The sequence below is a fragment of the Odocoileus virginianus genome, chromosome 2, assembly GCF_023699985.2.
Source record: "Odocoileus virginianus isolate 20LAN1187 ecotype Illinois chromosome 2, Ovbor_1.2, whole genome shotgun sequence".
NCBI lineage: Eukaryota > Metazoa > Chordata > Mammalia > Artiodactyla > Cervidae > Odocoileus > Odocoileus virginianus.
Window position 1 is genome coordinate 63,601,946 of NC_069675.1, and position 16,309 is coordinate 63,618,254.

Consider the following 16,309-nt stretch of genomic DNA (forward strand, 5'->3'; position numbering starts at 1 on the left):
AGTTTTACTAATATTTATCATAAGTTTTTGATCTTTGTTCATAAGGAGAGTGGGTAAATATTTTTGGGGGATTTCCATCATCTGTTACTCACACTTCAGTAGACTTTTTACATAAATCTGGCTTTGTTAACTTTCATAGGAAGAGACTTTACTTTTTCATCATATCTACAATTATTGTGATTTTTACCTCTTTTGAGTCAATTTTTGTAATTTATAAAAGAATGATTCATTTCATCAAGTATAAAACTTTACTGTCATATTTTTAAAAATCCTGTGCAACCATATTTACTTCCTTTTTTGATTGCTAAAGCTATCCTCTATCACTGATCTGTTTATTTTCTTCAGAAATTTTGTGCCTTTGAAACTTCGCCTTGGAAATGGTAAATGAGGTTTGTAGGTGATTTGAATGTGTTTGATTGTTGCTTGCTTTCCTAGCATTAACTGTTAATTCCTTTATTCTGTTCGCTCTAGCTGCCTCCTCAGATCTCTGACCACTGAAAATGCATAATTGAATAGGAAAAATGTTCTAAAATCCAGCCAGACACCTGGATTCTAAGCCTGGTTCCAGAATTTAAAAGGTTTGTAAGCCTAAAGCTCAAACACATATCATGTCATGAACAACCCACTCCTCTCAAAGTGACAATTATCATAATAAGGGCCAATGGCCCTAGGTGGGGGACGGTAAGCCATGGTGATGTTTAGTCTCTAGTCTTCCCCTCATTCAAGGAAAGTAACTATAAAAAAGCACTGTTATGATTTGAACTGTGTCCCCCCACCTCGACTGATATTGAAGCTCTAATTCCGAGTACCACAGAATATCACAGACTTGGAAATAGGGACACTGCAGATGTATTTAGTTAAGATGAAGTTATACTGGAGTAGAGTAGACCCCTAATCCAATATGACTGGTGTCCTTAAAAAAATATTCATGCTTATGAAAACATTTGGGCACAGGAGAATGCCGTGAGAAGATGAAGAGAGAAATAGGGTGATGGTTCCACAATATCACAGATTGCCAGCCTACCACCACGAATAGAGAGAGACACGACAGAATCTTCCTCACAGCTCTCACCTGGGATCAACTTTGCACCTTGATCTCAGGCTTTGAGCTTCCAAAACTGCAAGACCATCAATTTCTGTTTTTTAAGCCACTCAGTTCGTGATGCTTTGTTACTGCAGCAGCAGAAAACTAGCCCCACTTGGGTTCTCAGGGATTATTTCTAGATACCCCAGCATTTCATGCTGCTTGTCTTTGTGAACCATTACAGGCTGTATTGGTCAGCGTTTGCAGCAATAATGGAGCATTACTAAGTACCTCGAAGCTTAGTAGCTCAAATTCCAAACAGTTATTTTTCACTTGTGGGTCTGTGGCTGTAGCATTGCTTGATGCTGCTGGGCTGTGCTGGACTTGACAACATGTGGGAAAGATCTAGGTTTCTCTGTCCTCTCGTTTGGGACCAAGACTGAAGGAGCAGCCACTTTTTAGACATGTTATTTGCGGGTGGAAGATAGGAGTTCAGAAGGCCAAGTCAAACCATGCAAGTGGTCATACTGTGTTCATGCACATTCTATTGGCCAAAGCAAGTCCTAAGACTATGCCCAAAGTCAACCCAGGAGGGGTGGGGCTTGTAGCTAATTGAGTTAGCAAAGCATACTCTACCTAGACAAGTATGAACAAATAGTTAGTAACAAATAATTCAGTCTAGTGCACAGTCAGGCTTAAAATAAGCTTGTTGGTTTGTTTCACAAGATGTCTATATATCTACATCTATATATGCAGTCATATTTGTATTAATCTGTAGAAGTTCTCTGAGCCATCACTTTGATTGCCCTGAAATGCCCTCCCCACCTCCATTTCCCCATTTCTCCTTTCAAAATCTGCATTATTTGGCATGGGGCTTTGCATACATCAAGCAGTCAATAAATGCTTGTTAAATTTATTGTTTAACCTTTTCTTCTTGATGTGACTTGTAAAAAAGTAGCCTTTCAAAAAGCAGGCATTCATAAAAAATGACTGAATTGAATTGAGGACAGGAAAAAGAACAACTCTTTAAATACAGCTGTTGATGGAGACCCAGACAACTTTGTCTGAGTCAAGGATTACAAACAAGAAAGCAGAATACCACCCTACTGAGATTTTCTGATGTCTTTAAGAGCTAATAAGGTAGCCCAATTAATTAAAATATATTTTTTATTCAATACTTTTCCTTTGAGCTTTATTCATTCTCTCACTCTTTTTATTTGGTGTCTTTTCTAAAAATTACAAGGAAATATAAACAAATTTTTTTCTCTTACAACCAAATCTTCCAATGGGTACATTCCAGGCATGTGTATAAAGAAGATACTCCTCTGGTGATTCTGACGCACAACAGATAATAAAAATCATGTTTTGAGAGGTAACAGAATGAAACCCCAGGAAGCCTATTATTCCATTCCCTACCCCCAAACTCGAGAGTTGGGAGGCCATATTCAGTGCTGTTCCCCAAATCAGTGTTTCATTTGCCTCACAAGAATGGGCAGGACATAAACTTGAAATTCTGGAAGCATGAGTTTGAATTCTGGCTCTGCCATTTACTGCCTGTGTGACTTTCTTTTTTTCAGTGTGAAAAGGATCAAATAAGAGGACTTAGCTCATAAAATTGTGAGGATTAAGTAAATAATGTGTATACATACAATGTTGGCACATAACAGGTACTCGATGAACACTTGCTCCTTCCTTAGCAAACCTTGGCATCTGGCCAAGGAAGAGAACACTGTAGAAAAACCTGGATTCTCCCCTTGAGAGTCAATCCCCTCCATTTCCAGAAATGTGCCTCAGGTAAAAACACTGTGTATAGGTAAAATATTGACTATGAATGCTGTTGTTTTTTTGTTTGTTTTGGTTTGCTTTTATTTTTTAATCTAAAAATTCTATGGGGGAGGGGGTATGAAACTGAATGAATAAAAGACTACAGAGGATTTTTAAAAATCTACTAATTTTGCTGAAGCTTTTGCTTGCTGATTACTCAAATTACTGACTTTTGAACTGGAACTCAATCCTTCCTGCAAAGGTTCCATGATGCTGGTCTTTTATGCCCCATGAAAATGCTGGTCCACTGGCCATGCCCTCTTTCATGCCTGTTCAAATCTGCTGCTGAGCTACTCTATTGAATTTTTCATTTCAGTTACTGTACTTTTCAATTCCAGAATATTCTGTATTTGAAGAGATACATTCTTTTTAGTTTCTTTTGTTCTTTCTCTACTCTTCCCTTTAATTCTTTGAATGTAATTTAAACAGCTGATTTAAAATCTTTGTCTAGTAAGTCCAACATCTTGACTTCCTCAGGTATAGTTTCTATTGATGCTTTTATATGTCACTGGGTATTATTTCTTCACATCCTTTGTAATACTTTGTTGAAAACTGTGCTTTTTGAATATTACATGGGCAACTCTGGAGATCAAATTCTCTTTCCTTAGGATTTGTTGTTGGTATTGCTTGCTGTACTTTTGGTCTTTGTTTTTAGTGGCTTTTCTGAATGAATTCTGTAAAGTCTGTATTCTTCATTGTGTATGAGTACTGATGTTTCTGGTCTGTTCATTTATTGATTACCTAATGATTTGGGCAGAGATTTTCTTAAACACTTGGAACCAAAAATTCTTACAGCTTTTGCCAATAGTTTGTCTATGTGCTTTGAGGCATACCTTCAACATCCTGTCTGGAAGTTTACAACTCTGTCCTAGATTCCACCTTTGCTTGTGCAGAATCTCAAAGTCTGCCAGAAACAAGAGCTAGGGCCTTCTTGGGTCTCTCTCGAACAGGTACACAGCTCTGGGTGTCTATGTAGCCTTCCATACTCCCAGAAATACTTAGGAACTTTACGAAGTTCTTCCTTCCTTACTCTTTCTTTTCAAGCTTTGAGTTGAGTCTGTTGTCTGCTGAACTTATATCTGTTGTCTCAGGCAGCAGTGGCTAAAATATTTCCCTGTAATTATTTTTGACACATGTTCCCTGGGTAGTGGCTAGGTGAGTTTTAAGTCCAGTGAGATGAAGATAGCCTTTCAAACCATCTTCCACGGAGGCACTAGTTGGTGAAATAATGACAGTTCTTTGTGAATAGGGTTTGTTCTGCTCCTTCTGGAACTGAGAATGTGGACTGCTATTTTCAAGGCTGTTACTGAGCTAGTGAGTGAGTGAAGGATTGGGCTAGGGTAAGTTAAAACACCACAAAGCTCACCATTCTAACATAGAATGTTAGCTGTTTTTCTTAAACAAATGCTCCCCATCTTATTGAATGTCTTTTATTAGCTTCCTAATCAAAAGCTAATTCTAATAGTTTAGGACATTTTTTTCATTGATTTCCTGGAAGGACATACTTTTGGAGTTACTTACTCTCATTTTGGTGATATGCTTTCTGACCTTGAGTAACCATACAAATAGTAAACATTTGGAGTTTTTCAGTATGTCAGGCAATGTCGTATACATTTTCTCATTTCATCCTTATAACAGAATTTGAAATTGAGAAGTAAATATGCCTTTTATAGCTAAGGAATTTTAGGTGTCTTCCAGGCAGCTGCTCTGTCTTCTGTGTCTTCCCAGCTCAACTGTCATATCATTAACATTGTGAGTAATATGTTTTCATAGGTAGACCATGAACTGCGAGACAGACTACAGAATTCTATTTGTACTATTAACATAATTCTTAGATCAAAGTACATGTTTTTGGAATTTAAAAAAATGAGCAGTGAAGTTTAACATGTGGGACCTCTTTCCCGATGAATGATTTCACGGAATCCTACAATGTTAGGTCCTCAGGGGTCACACAGGGAGGGAAGGAAGGTGTGGGACTTAGCTTCCGTCCCTAATGTTTCAAACAAAATCAACTCCAGATTAGTTTTTTCCCACCATTTTCATTTAACAAATATTAACTGAGCTTCTACTCTGCTGCAGGCCTGTACTAGCAGCTAAGAACTTAGAAATTAGACAAACTCCTTGCTATGAAATTTACTTTTCATGGGACAAATAATGAGTCCATAATTTCTATAATTAAATGGAAAAAAGCAAAACAAGGCAGGATAAGGTAGGGTACTAGAAGACACAGAATTATTTTTAGATAGTGTTACCAGAGCTGTCTTTTCTGAGGTGACATTTGAGCAAATATATGAAGGAAATGAAGGATCAGGCCATCTGGGAAGGTAGGGGCAGTGCTACAAGCAGAAGAGGAGCAAGTGCCGAGCCCCTGAGGTGGAAGCGAGTTTAGCGTGAGAAGGCAGGCGTGGGCTGAGCCGGGGCAAAGGGCCATGTGTGAGACAGGTGAGAGCAACCAGGACAGTTCATGGGCTGCCGTGGTAGATCCCTTCTGAATAAATAGTTCTATAGATAAAGAAAGTGCTTAAAATGCAAAATTTTATATTATAATTTGTGATGATCTATGTACTTACTTGCTTCCTTTTTGACCTTTTTTAAAAAATTGAAGTATAGTTAATTTACAGTGTTTTCTTAGTTTCAGATGCACAGCAAAGTGCATCTATATATATATAGATCTTAAATATATATATTTCATATATATGTATATTGTTTTTCAAATTATTTTCCATTATGAGTTATCATAAGATATATGATATATATATATGATATAGTTCCCTGTGTTATGCAGCAGGTCCTCGATGTTTATCTTTTTATTTATATATAGTAGAGTGTATATGTTAATCCAAAACTCATAATTTACCTCTCCACCCCACACCCTATCTTCTCTTCCATCTTTTCCTTTATTTTTTCTCTTCCTTCATTCCTTCTTTTTCTTTTATTTCTTATTTTTCTTTCTTTTTTGTGTTACCCATCAGCAAAGACATCTGGACCATGTTTTCTTTACCTGTGATAAATTTACTACATATGTGTGTGTGTGTGTGTGTGTGTGTGTGTTAGTTGCTCAGTCATGTCCAACTCTTTGTGACCCCATGGACTGTAGCCCACCAGGCTTCCCTATCCATGGAATTCTCCAGGCAAGAAAACTGGGTGGCCATGCCCTCCTCCAGGGGATCTTCCTGACCCAGGGATCGAAACCGGGTCTCCTGCATTGCAGGTAGATTCTTTACTGTCTGAGCTACCAGGGAAACTCCACCTGGCACATGAGAGGTACTCAAGAGATATTTTTGAATGAGTGAGAAAATTGAGACCTTAAGGTAAAGTAGCACTTTCAAGGTCATACCACTAGTTAGTGGCAGAGCAAGAGCCAGACCTACATTTGGTTCAGTTTCCGCTCTTCTCCACATTACTACCATGGAATCAAAAACAGAGCCAAAGTATTTTGCAATTAGTGTGGCTTATTGTTTCCTATTGGAGAAGGAAATGGCAACCCACTCCAGTGTTCTTGCCTGGAGAATCCCAGGGATGGGGTCGCACAGAGTCGGACACGACTGAAGTGACTTAGCAGTAGTAGCATTGTTTCCTGTTACTGCCTCCAAGTATAGTCTAATTGTACAATCACACAGCTAAGTCATTAGCAGAAGAGTACTTGTTCACTGAGTCAGGTGAAAGCTTTCATGCTGCCAGTCAGGATCAAAGACACAGCATGTTGTAAAGAACCAAGGATATGTTTTGCAAGGTAGGGTGGTGGAGGGCCTGGACCACTGGTACAGTGTCCAGTCAGAGAAGGGTGACTTAGCTGCAAATCTTCTTTAATGAGGGGAAGAGAGAGAAAGGAAAAATAGCATAAAAAATTGTCAAAGTAGAAAATGCCACATTTACTGCTTTGCAGATAAGGGGCCAGAAGGCAGACAGACTCAGAACATACATCATTAAAATGACCTGTTATGCTTTTTGGAGAGCAATAATGTGATTGGCCAAGGCTTGAAGCATCTTTTTCAGCGCCAGGGCAGGAGGTCTTCAGTGTCTCCACATGAGATGCAGCCAATTCAGGCAGACTCGGAGCCTGAAATGAATCTGGAAAACAAGAATGCATGTGTTGAGACTGATGGTGTCTCCACCATCCTCGCAGCATTGAATAAGTCCCACAGCAGATCCAATTGCTATCCAAGACAAAGAAAGAGGTGAACTTTCATAGTAGATGGAGCAAGCCAGAGACCCCAAAGGGAAGTCACCAAATCAATAGGTATCTGGTCAGAAGATGGCAGTTGTTATAGTCATGCCAGTCCAGGTCTCTGTCTATGACTGATGCTTCTACCAGCCCAGCAATGGCAGAAACAGCTTGTGTTGCTGCTGCCTTTCAACCAAGAGTGAGTGGAGTAATTGGAAGTAAGTAACCTTGTCCAGATTTCCACTGGCCCTAATGGCAACATCCAGTGGGCTCCATGGATAGAATACCAGGCACTCAGTGCACAAAAGCTGCTATCACTCACCCACGACAGAAGATTCTGGAGTTTACATAACAGATTGAGGTTGTACAAACATCCTAGCGGACAGCACTGATGAGTAGTTGAAGCTTTCCAGCAGTGCAGATGAACAGCTGACTGCGCACATCAAACAGGTCTTTGAAGAACCAGAAATCTACTCAAATCATCTTTCAGCTACAAAAGTTTTGTACCACTGGGAGTTTTGGGAGGTTGCGCAGGGCAGGATCCCTTGGCAACCACAGGACATCTTCAGGGACATGCACCAGGGTCTGAAGGATGTGGAAGTGAAGGGGGATGGCTTCAGTGAGAGTGTGGGCGACTTGATAAAGGTGTGTTCTCCAGCTTCTCCCAGCAGCCACTCAGAGATGGGGGCCATGACCTCAAAGCCCGGGGAGATCATCTGATTAGTTGGAACAAATTTGGCAGAGCAAATCTTTTAAACTCAACGCCACAAGGAATTATGTAATTTTAGAACTTGAAGGGACCTGGGAGATTCTTAGACATTACGACAAAGCAGAATCCCAGAGAAGGTAGGCAAGCTATACACCACCACCCAGACAAGAACAAAGTAGACATCTGAACCCAGCATGTTAGTCTTCTGGCCAGGTGGTGTTAGTGGTAAAGAACCTGCCTGCCAATGCAGGAGACATAAGAGACTCTGGTTGGATCCCTGGTGTTGGGAAGATTCCCTGGAGGAAGAAATGGCAACCCACTCCAGTATCTTTGCTTGGAGAATCCCGTGGACAGAGGAGCCTAATGGAATACAATCCATGGGATCACAAAGAGTCAGGCATGACTGAAGCAACTTAGCGCACATGCACTAGTCCTGGAGCCCCTCTACCCAACTGAAGGTAGGATGGAGGAATACAAACTTGGATGCAGATGACCAGCTGGCATGCTGAGTTGATAAAGCAGACTTTTAAGGACCAAGGATTGATCCAGTAGACAGACTCTGGGCCACAGCAAGCATTTCATTTGCACCAAGTCACCCCTTCCTCTGGGTGGACTTGGGCCACAGGAAGGCCATCAGCTTGGCATGAGGTGTGTGGGCAGAGCTTCAGTCTCTGTGTGCTTTCTTGTCCAGCTACTTTATGTGGGATACACCCTGAACAGTCTCACCCAGCAGCTTGGCAGGTTGAAGAAAAGTTGCAGGGAAGCCCTTGATCTGGAACGATAGTGCAGGAAGTCAGGGAGCTGACTTATTTCCCAGTTTCTAGGGTCTGAGGAAGGGTGAGGCTACACCCCATACACCTTTCCCAATAACTAGCAAGGTACTAAAATTCTATTACAGAGGGTCAATCATGAGGCTTGTGGCTTTATCTCCATAATACATTGAAAACATCCTTTATAAAACAGCTGTGTTGGAGAAGGTGATGTGTGCAAGCATAGTCTGTAGTAGTGAAAAACTGGAAACAATATAAGTATCTATCAGTAAAGGATTATATAAAGAAATTGTGGTATATCCCTTCATTGGAACACAATACAGCAGCTAAAAAGGATGGAGTAAGTCTATTATATATACAATGGCATGGAAAGGATCACATTGATAAGTGAATAAAGCAAATTGCAGAACAGAACACAAGATATGATTATCTTATAGAAGTACATATGCGTAAATTCCCTGGCGTGTTCACATCATTAGACTGGAGTCCAAAGTGAGGTCTATTCCTTTTACAATTCAGAGTAAATGTCAGTGAGCCTATATGTCAGTCCTTTATGAGAATTTCCTCCTTGTCATTCCCTCCAGGAACAAGTCCAGGATTCCCCAGGATACTTTTGGATCCAAAGCCCTGTTTGTGTGTGCTGCTGTCCAGCTACTGGAGTCAGAACTCAGAAGTGCCCCCTAGAGGCTGGAGGACTCCACACCGTTACCCGACCTGGTTCTGCCAGGGTGTGGAGCTGAGTTCTGTGACTGTCTCTGCTTAATCCATGAAACTCAGAGACTCTCACCACAAGCCTCTCTTCCCCACTGTTGCCTCCAGTACCTGAATGCATCTCTCCCCTATATTGGGTGCCTAGGGCCAGTTCTAGTGGTTTTCTTGGCTAGAGGTGGCACTGAGGCCTGCTACCTAGAACCTGGGACTCCAGCACACCACCAAGCATTTGCTCAGTCATTCCCATCATCATCAGAGGAAAGTGGAGGAAGGGTCTGACCACATAGCCATCTTGTCTCTCTAAGACCAGGGCAGTTCGCTTCCACCACTGGACCTTACACATGGCCCCTCCATGCCTCTGGCCACACACTTCAAGTTCTATCCTCCTGCAGGTCCGAGGCTCACCTATTTCCTGCCTGAGTAAAACTGAGATGCAGAGTAGCTGCATTCCTGTCTTTTCTTTATGGCTTCCAGGAGACAGTCTCTCTAGGGAAAATAGTCTGGGCTTGGAATTCTACCAAAGTGCAGATTGCTCAGTCTTCTACCTAGTTTCTGTATTAAATAAACACACACAAAGAGTTTTCTAATAAACCATGTTCACCAATATTAGACTAATGCTCTGGCCCTAAGGTGGGTATTTTTTTTTTTTTTTTTGGTAGCACACTGTGGCAAGCAGGATTTATTTCCCTGAAAAGGGATTGAACCTGTGGCCCCAGCAGTAGAAATACAGAGTCCTAACCACTGAACCACCAGAGAATTCCCATGAGGTGTGTGTTTTGAACATTTGTGACATTATAGTCTACTGTCTACTTGTATTTTAAAATACATTGACATTTGCTATTTATTTGACATTAATAAATTCTGTATAAAATGGTTTTAAGACACTCTGTTCTTAGGAAAATACACCAAAACTGCTAGTAATGGGATTATGGATAAAGGTAAGTGTGAGAATTTGCATTTTCTATACTTCATATGGTTTGAGATTTTGTTTTGTAACAACAAATGTTACTTTTGTGATCACAGACAAAACTTAAAGACCCTGAAAATATATACTTTATGTACTATTCCCAATTAAATACCATATATGTGTGTTCTTGAGAACACACATTTCTTTGTTCTTGAGAATAGTATATGATGTTAGGGGGAGAGAGAGAGCATGAGCAGGTGCAAGTGAGCATGGAGTCTAGAGACACATCTGAGCTTGGATGAGGTGATGTCATCAACAGGTAAAAAGCTGAGAAGGTGAAGTTCTGCCATATAAAATAGCACTTCGGTCTGAACAGCTTCAACTCTTCTCAGACCCTTCCATCTAGGTCATGGCGTCTGCTTTACTTTACCTAAATTACAAAAAGTCATGTACTTTGTTTCAGTATTCACTCCTTTCACCCTTTCGGTTAAGTAACATTGAGAGCAGTTTCATTAGATGAGCTATATCACTACAATCTGGCTTTTGGCCAGTGATAAAAGTGCTTCCAGGTGGTTGCCATGTATATCACTTGTCTCCCATTTCCTCTACACACTCTTGCAAAACCATACACAGACACACACACACAGACATGCACACACACACACATAACTTGAAAACGGTCTGAATATAAGGCAGTTTTGTACATTATTCAGTAAAACATGTAAAAGATCAATTACACTTTTTATGTGTAATTTGAATTCAATCTTCTCCTGTGCATTTCTCTACAAGTATAAGAAGCACAGAACTCTGACACTTGACTTTACTTAGAATGACATCATCTTCTTGGCTCTGTGCCTGTGGCTGCAATTCAAGCAAATGTTAGGCAGATCGAAAATCAGAAGAGGGAAAAATGGTTGTGTGAAATCAACTGAATCAACTCACATTTATTATAAAGCAACTCTTGGCAGAATGCAAGAAGGGCTGAAAAATCAGAGAAAGCTTAAGATATTCTCAAAGTGAGAGGGTTTATTTGAATTCTTAAATTAAGCTACTGATCCAGTTTCCATTTTTACAGTCCGTGATTGTAGCTAATTTGGGATAGGCAAAATTGTATCTCATTGTTTTTAGATGAAATTTCTTTGATTACTGATGAGAGTTAGCACTTTAAAATACATTTTTATTGTTATTGGCATTTCTTTTCATGAATTGTCTGTTTGTATATTTTGCTCATTATTCTTTCGGAGATACCAGCTTTTTCCTTATTATAATGTAACAGTACTTCATATATCAAGAATCTTGACCTTTTGTTTGCAATATTTGCCATAAATATTTTTCCTAGTTTGACATTTAGTTTTGACTTTTGTTTATAGTTTTTCTGACTTTCAAATGTTTTTAATCTATCCATTGCTTTGGAGATCATCTATTACCTTTTTGTTTTTTACAAAACAAAAGCCTTCACCATCGGCGCTACTCTGAAATCTCATGATTTTCATAAATTTTTTTTATCAGTTTTCTTTAGTTTTTAATCCTTTGAATTTAACTCTTTAATCTTTCCTTCTTGCATTTTAGAATACAGTGTGAAATAAAGATCTAAATTAATGATTTCCCTTAATAGTTGATTCTCCTATTCATTGCATTAATTCACCCTTTTCTCATTTATAAAATTTAAAGCATGATACAAATAATATAGATTCATTTAAAAATAAGAAAAATACAAATATTTGAAATGAGGGAGAGAACACTTGTATTTTCTTTCCATTCTGAGTTGAGTGTTAGCAATTTTAAAGACATTTTCTTCTCTAGAGGATGCATACATTTCTCTTGATGTTTTTCCATTCAGTAATGCATCATGACTATCTTTCCATGTCAATCAATATCCTTTTACAGTACTATGTCTTAAGTAACTTTTCATTGAAATATACGTACATTCAGAAATATGTATATGACATAAATACATAAGTACTTATGGATGAATTGAATTTTTACAACTGAACACATTCATGTAGCCAGCTACCAGCTCAAGAAAAAGAATATTACTAGCACCCCCAAAACCTTCAAATGGCTCTTGCCTGTGATCTTCTTTCTCCAAAGGTAACCACTGTCCTTCTGTCCTGACTCATAGCACCATAGATTCATTTCACAGTCCTATTTCTGACAGCTAGATGTATTCCATCAGACATAAATGCATCACAATATACTTGCTTTGGGTTAAATTGTGTCCTCCCAAAAGATACTTTGAAAACTTAGCCCCTAGTGCCTGGGAATGTAACCTTATTTGAAATAGGGTCTCTGCAGATGTCATCAAGCTAAGATGAAGTCATTAGGGTGAGTCTTCATCCAGTATGACTAGTGTCCCCACAATAGGAAAATGCCATATGAAGACAGAGACACACAGAGGAGAAGGCTATGTGACCCTGGAGACAGAGATAAGAGTGATGCAGCTGCAAGCCAAGGAACACCATGGGTTGACAGTCACCACTGGAAGCTAGGAACAGGCAAGGAAGGATTCCAGTTAGACACTCAGAGCAACCGTGGTCCTGCCAACACCTTGATTTCAGACATTAGCCCCCAGACTGTGAGAGAATAAATTTCTGTTGCTTTAAGCCACTTAGTTTGTGGCACTCTGCTACAACAGCCCCAGGAGACTGAGGACCCAGTTTTGACGGCTTTGGCGTTTTTCTAACATTTTGTTATTCTACAGTGTTATGAATATTTAGTGTTTTCCTTAGAAGAAACTATAAGAATGAACTATCTAAAACAAAGAATACTAGTAGACAATATGAGCACAGTGCACTTAGTAAGACAAAGGCTGTGTGTGTGTATGCTCAATCATGTCTGACTCTCTTTCACCCCATGGACTGTAGCCCACCAGGCTCCTTCATCTCTGGGATTTCCCAGGCAAGAATACTGGAGTTGCTTGCCATTTCCTCCTCTAGGGGATCTTCTCGACTCAGGCATCAAACCTGTCTCTTGTGTCTCCTGTATTGGCGGATGGCTTCTTTACCACTGTGCCACCTGGGAAGCCCAAGACAAGGTTCAGTTCAGTCCAGTCACTCAGTCATGTCCAACTCTTTGCGACCCCAGGGACTGCAGCCTGCCAGGCTTCCCTGTCTATCAGCAACTCTGGGATGTATCTAGTTCTTAACAGTGGCACACTTTCTGCTCAAACTCATTACCTGCTGCCTTCTTGAACTTTCATATTTTGATATTAGCAGGTAAAATTTCCTCTTATTTCTCTTCTTTTCCCAAACATGTTTGTATGCCATCATCTGTTTACTTTTCCAGATAAACATATGAATAGTTTTGTCACCCACTAAAAGTTGTCAGGGATGGCATCAAACCAATTAAATTAACAAGAGATTTGACATCTTTGGTGTGTTTGGGAATGAGAGCATGTCTCTGTGCCTAGCTGAATCTCTCTTCACATCTCCTCCTGAGGGCTTTGGGGAGCTGGAGAGGAAGGGCAGAGCACAGTCCAAATGACCTGCTGAGTGGGCTTTGGGAAGCTGATCAAGCATTGCTGGCTTGAGTATAGGGGAGGTCATTGGAAAAGGAGGCAGGTTGAGTTCTGAGCCAGCTCTGGGTGTCTTCCAGGAATCCTTCATTTTTTTTCATGGCATAGAATGAGAGTGTATGCCCAGGGAACAAACCTGATGAAAGCAGAAAATAAGCTGTTTTGGTAAATTTGCCAGACAGGAGGAATTGTGGCTGAACCCTGAAGCCAAGGATCACAGAAAGAAGGGCAAATTGAGAATAGGTAGGGATGTGTATTGTGGGTGTGGCTGGCCAGGGAGGCAAGGGTTGAGCTGAAGTTCAGAAGATTGGATTCCAATCTGAGATCTGAAGTCAGCCGGTTCCCTTGGGCTAGAGGCCTTCCCTCTTGAGCATCAATTTGCTCCTTTCTCAACATGAGTGCTCACAGAATGACCTCTAAGGCCCTCCCTGAGCTGGGATTCTAAATGGCGTTTGCTAGAGCATCACGGGAGTTGCATGGCCGAAAAAAGTCCAAGATGTTAAATTTTCATGTCTAAACAAATAAACTTAATTATAGAATAATATGATGAAGAAATGCAATTTCAAAGGGCCTTTGGGATGATTCCTACTAGTGGAATGAAGTGAAGTGAAAGTGTAAGTCACTCAATTGTGTCCAACTCTTTGCAACCCCATGGACTGTAACACACCAGGCTCCTCTGTCCATGGGATTCTCCAGGCAAGAATACTGGAGTGGATAACCTTTCCCTTCTCCAGGGAATCTTCCCAACCCAGAGATCAAACCCAGGTTTCTTGCGTTGCAGGCAGATTCTTTGCCATCTGAGCCACCAGGAATAGGAGAGGACAAAAATCCAACATGCTCAAGAACATTATTTAGGGGTGAGGGACACCAAAAAGCACTAAAAAAATACTTTCCAAACAAGTGCTTTCTTTTGGTTTTCTTTGGTGAGGGCTCCCTGGGATGACATTCTCTCAGGTATTGTGACTTGCTTTGTAGGCGGGATGAGGCAAAGCATGTGTGCCTTGTGGCAGCAGACTCTAATCACACACAAAAAACTTCCAGGTCATTGGTGTCTTTGGGACTAGACATTTGGGGAAAAAAATGACATTATTAGAGTTCCAAATTTTTTAAAACCCCTTCCCTTTCCTTCTTCTCCTTAGCCTTTTTTTTTTTTTAAATAAAACCTTTTTAGTTCCAGATTGTGCTGTAAGTCTGGGTTTAACACTGTCACAGAGATGAATTATTAAAACTGACCCCCAGATGGAGTGGGCTCCTCAGATGGAGGGGGCTCCCCTGAAGACTTTGGCAGAGACTGATCCCTACAGAGGGACCAAGTCCTTCAAAAGAGTCCCCACCAAGACCTGCAGTGCACAGAACCTGCCAGACTGTGTCTGCCTCCAATATTTTCATTTCCCCCAGGCGGGTCCTGGCCAATAAGGTATTCCAATTATGCTCTCCTGACTCCAACTCCAGAAGCCACCCAGTACCTCCCTACTCTGAAGGTCAGAAAGTCTTCATTGTGGCTAGCTTTGTTAGCCTCAAGAACCATTTGTTATCAGGTTTTAGATGGGGAAATAGGAAAATTCTAATTTTGCATTAGTACCTAGCTTCCAAGATAGCCTCCAAATCAGTTCCCAGTGATCCCCCTCTTGGTATTCACACACTTGTGAGGTCCCCTCCTACACTGTGGCAAGAGGTGTGTGTGTGACAAATACATACTGCAGAAAAAAGGAGGTCAGCTACATGTAATGAGGTCACTTGGGCAGTCTGTAGTGAGCCCCACATGGGTGGGAGGAACTCACATCTCCAGCAGCAGCCAGTGAAACCTAGAGGCCTGACAACTTTGTGAGTGAACTTGCAGGTAGATCCCCTCCACCCTAGTTGAGCCTTCAGATGAGGTATCACCCAGGCCAACAATTTGATATCAATCCCAAGATAAACCGTGAACCTGGAACTGCCCAGCTAAGCCACTCCAAAATTCCTGACACTTAGAAACTAGGTGAGACCATACCTGTTTTTTGCTTTAAGCTCTGAAGTTTGGGCGTAATTTGGAATGTGGAAATAGATAACTAAAGCACAGTGTGCTTTGCTTTTGATTTTTTTGAGTAAATGGGAAGACATACTATGTGGAATGAACACATATATGTTATCTGGAATGACAAGTCAACAATTGTCTGAAAAGCCTTTTCTATCTTTCCTTTGTTTGGGGCAGGACCTGGGAACTGTATGTTTAACTAACACCCCAAATGATTCTAATGATCAGGAATGTCTGAGAAACAATACAGAGCAGGATTCAAAAATGAATGATATTTGTTTTTCTCTTTCTGACTTAACTTCACTCTGTAAGACAGACTCTAGGTCCATCCACATTTTTCATATGTGGAATCTAGAAGAAAAGATACAGATGAACCTATCTGCAGGGCAGAAATAGAGATGCAGATGCAGAGAACAGACGTGTGAATGTGGCAGGGGAGGGGCTGAATTGGGAGATGGAGATTGATGCTTGTGCACCGCGACGTGTACAACACGTAGTTAGTGGGGACCTGCTGTGTAACACGGGAAGCTCAGTGCTCTGTGATGACCTAGATCCTGGGGTGTGCAGAGGGGAGGGAGACCCAAGAGTGAGGGGATGTATATATATCTATATGTAGCTGATTCACTTCATTGCATAGCAGAAACAAGCAACATTGTCAGGCAAATATACCC